This window comes from Desmodus rotundus, chromosome X, assembly GCF_022682495.2.
Source record: "Desmodus rotundus isolate HL8 chromosome X, HLdesRot8A.1, whole genome shotgun sequence".
NCBI classification, from domain to species: domain Eukaryota; kingdom Metazoa; phylum Chordata; class Mammalia; order Chiroptera; family Phyllostomidae; genus Desmodus; species Desmodus rotundus.
In genome coordinates this window covers 36,964,421-36,972,559 of record NC_071400.1, presented here as the reverse complement: position 1 = coordinate 36,972,559, position 8,139 = coordinate 36,964,421, and the positions used below count along the sequence as shown (strand labels likewise).

Here is an 8,139-nt window from a genome sequence, read left to right as displayed (position 1 = left end):
AAAGCTATCATTTAGAATTGAAGGGCAGATAAAGCACTTCCCAGACAAGGTAAAGCTAAAGGAGGTCATCATCACCAAACAATTATATGAAATATTTAAAGGACTTATTTAAGAAAAATAAAATCAAAACTATGACCATTAAAATGTTAATAAATACATAACTATAAACAACTGAATCTAAAAAACACACAAACAAACAAGGAAAACAGAAGCAGAATATTAGATATGGAGAATATTCCAATGGTGGCCAGTTGGGAGAGGGGTCTGGGGGAATAGGTGAAGGGGTTAAGAAGTACAAATTGGTAGTTACAGAATAGGCAGGGGGATGTTAAGAGCAAGTATAGGCAATGGAGTTGTCAGAGAACTTATATGACCCATGGCCATGAACAAAGGAGGGGGGATAGCTGGAAGGAGTGGGGTGCTATGTGGAATGGGGCAAAGAGCGAAAAAATTGGAACTGTAATAGCATAATCAATAGAAAAAAGAAAGAAAAAGAACATGAACGTGCTTTTTCTTTTCTCATTCATTTTTTCTTTCCCTGTCTGGAAAGTATTAATCCCTCTCTTTCCCTTAAATATATATTATAAATTACAGGCCAACATGATTGCATTCCTACTTTTTTGTTTTATCAACATCAAAGATGTATCAGTAGCTCCCTAGAAGTAATTTTATCTATTTTGTACCACCTTTTGGGTAGGGTTACAAAAGCCCGATCTTAAAAAACAAAGTCAAAACCTCTAAAGAAATGAAGAAGAGAGACTAAGGTTTTGTTTTGTTTCTCTTTCTGCTGTGATATCAGAGAGCAAACAGAACATCTTTGAAGTTGTCTCACTCTGCATGCATTACTGCTTCCATAATGTACTTAATAGCTTTGTATGTGGATAGTTTCAATTAATTTATAAAGTGTAATAATTTACCTGACCATAAACTGTCATTTACTCATTGTAAATCCACCAAGTCTATCAAGGCAAATCATGATTTTGGAGCATTGTTAAACACTTTGAATATTTTATAGAAAATCAGCACTTGGTTATTTAACACAGGTGTTTCTGTAATTGTGCCACTTTAAGAAAATTAAATGCTCAATGGCCCTTAAGCACTTCCACCTGTATAGTGTATTGGTCTATTATTAGTATACCAAATGAAATTATAAAATGTGTAAAATGTTAACTGATTAAAGACTTGGTTTTGCTTATTCTGATTCTGGTTACATATTTCTTGTCACTAATTTCGTGTTAAGCATATTTTCACCCTCCTCAAAAGAAAGTTAAACTTGGTAGTGATATATTTAGCAAGAGATACAGGTATTGTACTCAAATTAAGACCTTGATTTTAAGGAATAGTCTTCCATTTTATAAATCAAGTCTTGAAGAAGAATAAAGCAAGATAGAAAGGCAGTAGGCTATTGCAGCAACATACTTTCATGCTATACTGTTCTAAATGATGGCTGTAACTATAGTTCTTTACAGTGTGTTAAATGATTTCATAAATCATTCAAAGGCATTTTTCCTTAATATAGCTACTTTCTATTGTTTTCTTTTTCTTTTTTTATTGTTGTTCAAGTACAGTTTTCTGCCTTTCCCTCCCACCCCTCCCCACCACCCCAGCCCACCCCACCTCCTTCCCTGTTTCCACCCCCCTTGTTATTATCCATGTGTCCTTTATAATTGTTCCTGTAACCCTTCACCCTTTTCCTCTATTATCCCCTCTCCTTTCCCCTCTGGTCACTGTCAGCCTGTTCTCAATTTCAAAGGCATTTTTTTTTAGCACAAATAGGCAAGGAGAGGAGAGGGAATGTTGCTTTATATTGTGCAATGAGAAAATGCAAAGCAGAAGCAGAGTAAGATTAGGTCCCTGCCCACTCAAAAACTTTACAGTCTAGTTTGGAATGCTAAACTAAATGAGAAACAATTATTAAACAAGTGGATACTAAAGTTTCACAAATGAGGTGAAACTGAAGGTGAATTTTAGAAAACTTGAATAGAAAAATATTTTCTGGGAGAGGGAGCAATTAGCATTAGCAAGGGCTTGGAGGCAGCAATAAACATGAAGTCCTTGAAAATTTAGTTTGAGAGCCTGGAAATGAGATACCATCTTTCCTGCATTTAAATTGTTTTATTTTAGTGATTTTTATTATCATTTATTTCTAAGCATTTTAAATTTTTCATTATAATTTCTTATTTGTCCTATGGGTGATTTGGACATGCATTTTTCATTTCTGAAACTATCAGTGCCCTTTCTTTGTCTTTTTGTTATTGATACTCCAACTTAATTGCATTATCATCAGAAATTAATCTGCATGATATCAATTCTCTGAAATTTTTTATACCTCCTTTATATTTAATATGTATTAAGCTTTCATGAATGTGTTCTTATGAAGAAAAGGCATACATATCTTCCAACTGCCCAGTTCAGGATTTTATCTATATGTGTCCATTAAATAAAATGTACTAAATATATCATGTAAATCTTCTATAATTTTATTAAACTCTGTCTCCTTAACATACCAATTGAGAACAGTTTGTTGAAACCTTGCACTATAATAATAGATTTGAATTTCTTCCCTGAAGTTCCATCCATTTTTGCTTTATAAATCTTGAAGCTATTTTATTAGTTACATGCACATAATATATTTTATTATCATCTAGTGATCCTCTTCAACCCCAATAATATTTTATCCTAAAGTATCTTTTGTCTAGTATTAATATAGCCATGACAACCTTATTGAAAATGTGTTGGTATATCTTTGTATTTATCTGATATGCATTTTTCAATCTTTTTACTTTTAAAATTTCCATGATTTTATGTATTAGCTTGTATAGCTTGTAAATAGTATTTTTTTTTTACCACTCAGTCTTTTAATTAGTAAGTTTAATTCAGTAACATTTATTGACTTACTGATATATTTGAACTTGAACTTGTTTCTGTAAGCTTTATACATACACTTCTTGTGATGAGCTTTAAAAAGAATAGAGCAATTTCACACATTTTGTTAAGAACAGTTTGTTATTATTTTATAAGGACATCTACTTATACACCAATGTACCACTGTATTCTTTGCCTTCCATTCACGTTTTCATATCAAAAATTACTTCTCTGGTTACTTTCTTGCTGTCTGAAAGACATCCTTTAGAAGTTCTTTTGTTAATAGTCTGTCGATGATGAACTATCTCATTTTTGGTTTATTTCAAAATGAGGTTTTCTCCATCCTTATTATTTAAAAATAGTTTTCTGGGTACACCAATGTAGATAGACAATGATTTTCACAGCAGTTTTAAAATACAGGGTCTGGCAGAAGTAACACCTGCTTGAGTGTGGTTGGTAGGTTAATAATATGGGTGTAATAATTTATACTTTTAATTCGAACATTTTACCTAAAATGTCTTATGGTGTGCTTGAGTGTGATATTCTTACGTTACAGAATTGCATGTTTATGATTTTGTAATAAAAGGTTTCGTAATAACAAGAGGGGTGCTATTTGTGCTGGACCCTGCATTATTCCATTCTCCTGCACTGCATTCTTATACTTTTTTAAAAACACTTTAAAGTCGTTATTAGTTTGCCTATCAATTATTATTTTTTATTAAATTTATTTATTTATTTTTATTCAGTTACAATTGTCTGCATTTTCTCCCCATCCCTCCACCCCACCTCAACCAGTCCCACCTCCCTCCCCCAACCCTCCCCTCCCCTTTGATTTTGTCTTTGTGTCCTTTATAGGAGCTCCTATAGACCTTTCTCCCCACTATCCCCTCCTCACTCCCCTCTGGCTATTGTTACAATGTTCTTAATTTCAATGTCTCTGGTTATATTTTGTTTGCTTTTTTCTTTTATTGATTATGTTCCAGTTAAAGGTGAGATCTTATGGTATTTGTCCCTCACCGTCTGGCTTATTTCACTTAGCATAATTCTCTCCAGTTCCATCCATGCCATTGCAACAAATGGGACCTCATCAAAATAAAAAGCTTCTGCAGGGCTAAAGAAAACAGCATTAAAATACAAAGAGAACCAACAGTATGGGAAAACATATTTGCCAATGATACCTCAGACAAAGGCCTGATCTCCAAAATATATAAAGAACTCACATGGCTCCACTCCAGGAAGACAAACAACCCAATAAATAAATGGGCAAAGGACTTGGACACTTCTCCAAGGAAGACATACAGAGGGCCCAGAGACATATGAAAAGATGCTCAGCATCACTAGCCATCAGAGAGATGCAAATTAAAACCACAATGAGGTACCATCTCATACCAGTCAGAGTGGCCAACATAAACAAATCAACAAACAAATGTTGGAGAGGATGTGGAGAAAAGGGAACTCTACTACATTGTTGGTGGGAATGCAGACTGGTGAGGCCACTGTTGAAAACGGTATGGAATTTCCTCAGAAAACTAAAAATGGAGCTGCCCTTTGACCATAATTAATTGATTAATACTGTCAAGTCCTGTCGTAGGTGCTGAGAACAAAACTGTGCATGAGCTATCTCATCCCCATAATTATTACATATGTGAAATGTGTTTCATATACTTAAGTCTCAAAAAAAAAAGTCTACTATTCTAATTATCATTCCTTTGTCGGTGACTCTTCTTCCCCTGCATTTTTGTAAATATTTTTGACTTTTATATTTTGCAGATGCACTACAACATCCCTAAGTGTGGATTTTGTTTAAAAAAAATCTTGCTTGGTGTCTCAGATCTTGTGTCTGTGGATTCAAGTTGTTGGGGTTTTCTTTTTAATTAGTTTTGGACTATTTTCATCCATTATCTCTTTAAATAAAATTCTTGATGGAACTGTAGAGCATTATGCTAAGTGAAATAAACCAGGCGGTGGGGGACAAATACCATATGATCTCACCTTTAACTGGAACATAGTCAACAAAAGAAAAAAGCAAACAAAATATAACCAGAGACATTGAAATTAAGAACAATCTAACAATAGCCAGAGGGGAGTGGGGAGGGGATAGTGGGGAGAGGGGTCTACAGGAGCTACTATAAAGGACACATGGACAAAATCAAGGGGGAGGGTAGAGGTGGGAGAGGGAGGTGGGATTGGCTGGGTGGCGTGGAGGGATGGGGAGAAAATGCAGACAATTGTAACTAAATAAAATTTTTTTAAGTAAAAATAAATAAATAAATAAAATTCTTCTTTATTCTCCATATTATTTTCTTCTGCTATAGTTACTTGTATTAGACTTTCTCCTTTTATTCTACATGTTTCTAAAAATCTCCTTGTCTCTCTCAGCTCACTAGGAGTAATATCATCTCAGTCATTGTTTTTTCTCTTCAAATGTTTATAGTCTACTCTAAAACCTATTCAATGAGTTCTTAGCTATTTTGTCATTTCTAAATGTTATGTCTGGCAATTTATCAAATGTTACTGGCCATTTTTATAGTCTTTTATTGTTTGCTCAGTTGTACATGATCTTTCGTATCATTAAACATTTCGTACATAGTTATTGCAGCACCTGAAGCTCTTGAAAGTCTAAATATGTTATTCCTAAATGAAACAGTGAATCAAGGATTTTTTAAGCCATTTAAACTGCCCTTCAAAAGTAAATTCTATGGACAAAAACTACCAATTATGGAAGAGGTAAGGAAATAGTATATGTTAGTTTTTCTGAAGAAACTTAACGAGATAACAACCCAAGTCAACCAAGAGATGACTGGAGAAACCACAACAAAGGGTAAGCATTGAAAATATTTAAAAGTATACATAAGACAAAAAATCGTAGGGTGAATCACAGAGAACAAACACAATAAAATTATACATGTCCTAATAATGATGAAAGAATAGAACATAAGTAAAAGAATCAGAGATCAAAGAAAGACAGCAGAGACAGGAGGTAGAACAGCTTTACCGAATGTCTTATCTTTAACAGCTGGGAGTCAATATCACTTAAAATAAATTGGAAAGCAAGGAAGGGCCTAAGGAGTAGCTGTTGTGACAAAGGCCAAATAGCTCCCTGAAAGAACACTAATGTACCACTGTGGTACATCACCATGCCCTCTCACCTGGCCAAGAAGAAAGCATCCAAAAGGAAGGAAGCTGTCAGAGCATGACAGTGACCCAGAAAGAGACTTGAAGAAAATGGAAATGCTGTCACTAAACCACAGGTGGAAGAGACAAAAATAAGGTCAATGGTCAAGAGACCAGAAGTAGATTTTCTTAGCAAGGAACTAGAAAACTCAGAGATGAAGAATGCTGCTGCTTGAACAGTCACTGGCATCCTTGTGTCTCACCCCAATAGGACTGGTATTCACATTCTCAACCTCTCCCTCACCTTTTATAGTCAAGAGCTGCTCTGTAATACCAATATGGAATTAAAGTTAAGCTGTATTATGGCCTCATTGGCTTAAGTGGAATTAGAATGTCCATACTGCTTTCTCTTATTGGGAAATTGTAATTGCCCATCTCTGAGCATATCAACTTCTACCATCTGACCTGGGAGATGCCCCCTAGTGACAAGATATCATTGCATTGTGTGATGGGATTCAACACAGAGTGGGCCATGTTGCAGAGGGAGGCTGAGAGGCTGGCTCACAAGGATGCAGAGTGTGAAAGGCTCACGGAACTCTATGAGCCTCTGGAGGAACTGGATGCTGAAAAGATAGAGATGAGGCCTCATGGATCCTACAATGACTGGGTTTCACTCTTGCCATGCAGCACAAGAAAGTAAAAGATTTCAGTGAGAGCTGGAGGATGAGGGGTGCCATTGCCAGAGCCCTCTTCATTCAGCCTTTCAGGCTGCTCCTAGATAAGCCCACCAGCACCTGGACCTCAATTCTTGTAAGTAGTTGGAAGAGGATCTAGAAGCTTTTAAGTGCACCCTGGTCTTCATCTCTCATTCTCAGAACTTTCTGAATTGTGTCTGCACCTACGCCATTCACATGCACAACAAGAAACTGAACTATATGGGTGATTATTATGAATATGTGAAGACATGCCTGGAGCTGGAGAACAAGCTGAAGGGATTTCACTGGAAGCAAGATCAGATTGCTCACATGAATAACTACATTGCTAGGTTTGGTCATGGCAATGCTGAGGTTAACCTGCTTGCCCAGAGCAAGGAGAATAGAGAAAATGATGGCATCAGGACTGACAGGGTTGTGAATGACAAGATACTGTCATTTTACTTTCCACCATGTCATAAGATTCCACCTGTCATTATGGAGCAGAATGACAGCTTCAAGTGTACAAAAGATGAGTCTCACATCTACAACATTCTAGAATTTGATATTGCTCTTAACATAAAAGTAGCTTTGGTAGGGCCCAATGGAGCAGAGAAGTCATCTCCTCTGAAGCTGCTAATTTGAGAGCTACTACCAATAGACAGGATGGTACAAAAATACTCTTACATCAAGGCCATCAGCATTTAAAAGAGCCCCTTGACTTAGACCTGTTGCCTTTGGAGTACACAATGAAGTGCTATCCAGAGATTATGGAGAAAGAAGAAATGAGAAAGATCATTGGGCAATATGGTCACACTGGGAAACAGCAGGTGAGCCTGATCTGGAACCTGTCTGATGGGCAGAAGTGCCAAGTGTGTCTGGCCTGGCTGGCCATGTACAACACCAGATACTGTTCCTGGACAAGCCCACCAAATCACCTGGATATTGAGACCATCGACCTCCTGGCAGATGCTATCAATGAGTTTGAATATGGTATGCTGCTGGTCAGCCATGATTTCAGACTCAGTCAGCAGGTAGCACAAGAAATCTGGGTCTTTAAGAGGCAGAAAATCAACAAGTGTACTGGAGACATGGCCTTCAAGGAATACCTCAAGTCTAAGCTGTTGGGCCAGGAGCCTCAGCTCACCAGAAGAACCCACAATGTATGAGCTTCCCTGTCCAGGCAGAGTAGAATCCCTGGGGAAAGAGTTCTGCATTGCTGCAATACTTCTTCCCAGCCCTTCCCTTGTCCCCACCTGCCATGGCTGAACTCTGTGATCCTATCTGCATCTGGAGAATACCTGTCCTTCCCATTGTATCTGTGCCTGGACTCAGATGGCTGTTCCCACCAGCCCCTTGCTTGTTCCTGACAGCAAGTGATGTGGTCAGAGGCACCTGAGGGTTAAAAGAAGTGTCCACATCCTGGTTGGCCCATGAAGGAGCTTAAGATCCTGATTTTCTGGGTTTT

The 8,139-nt window shown here is 37.1% G+C and overlaps 1 pseudogene; it reads left to right on the top strand.

Moving 5' to 3' along the window:
* Positions 1–6,002: 6,002 nt before the first annotated feature.
* On the top strand, positions 6,003–7,840 carry LOC112321381 (ATP-binding cassette sub-family F member 2 pseudogene; annotated as a pseudogene).
* The last annotated feature ends 299 nt before the right edge of the window (positions 7,841–8,139 follow it).